The sequence below is a fragment of the Sinocyclocheilus rhinocerous genome, unplaced genomic scaffold (assembly GCF_001515625.1).
Source record: "Sinocyclocheilus rhinocerous isolate Xijiao unplaced genomic scaffold, SAMN03320098_v1.1 scaffold1699, whole genome shotgun sequence".
In the NCBI taxonomy this organism is placed as follows: Eukaryota; Metazoa; Chordata; class Actinopteri; order Cypriniformes; family Cyprinidae; genus Sinocyclocheilus; species Sinocyclocheilus rhinocerous.
The window spans coordinates 74,529-74,846 of record NW_015632476.1 but is presented as its reverse complement, the minus strand read 5'-3'; positions in this window follow the sequence as shown (position 1 = coordinate 74,846).

Below are 318 nucleotides of genomic sequence, written 5' to 3'. Positions count from 1 at the left end.
TCGGCGAGAGCACCGTCTACGAGACACGCTTACACCTTGAAGTGGGGAAGTCGGGAAGACCCCCGGAGAGGCCCGATCAGGGTCGTGCTTTCCTTTTTGCAGCAAGGGTTGGAGCGAAGGCTGTCTCCCTCCACCCTTAAAGTCTATGTCGCTGCGATTGCTGCTAAGCATGATCCCATGGAAGGGAAGTCGGTAGGGAAGCATGATCTGGTCATCAGGTTCCTTAGGGGGACGAGAAGGTTAAATCCTCCCTGGCCCTCCTCTATACCCTCTTGGGACCTGTCTCTAGTGCTCAAAGCACTACAGCAGGGCCCATTT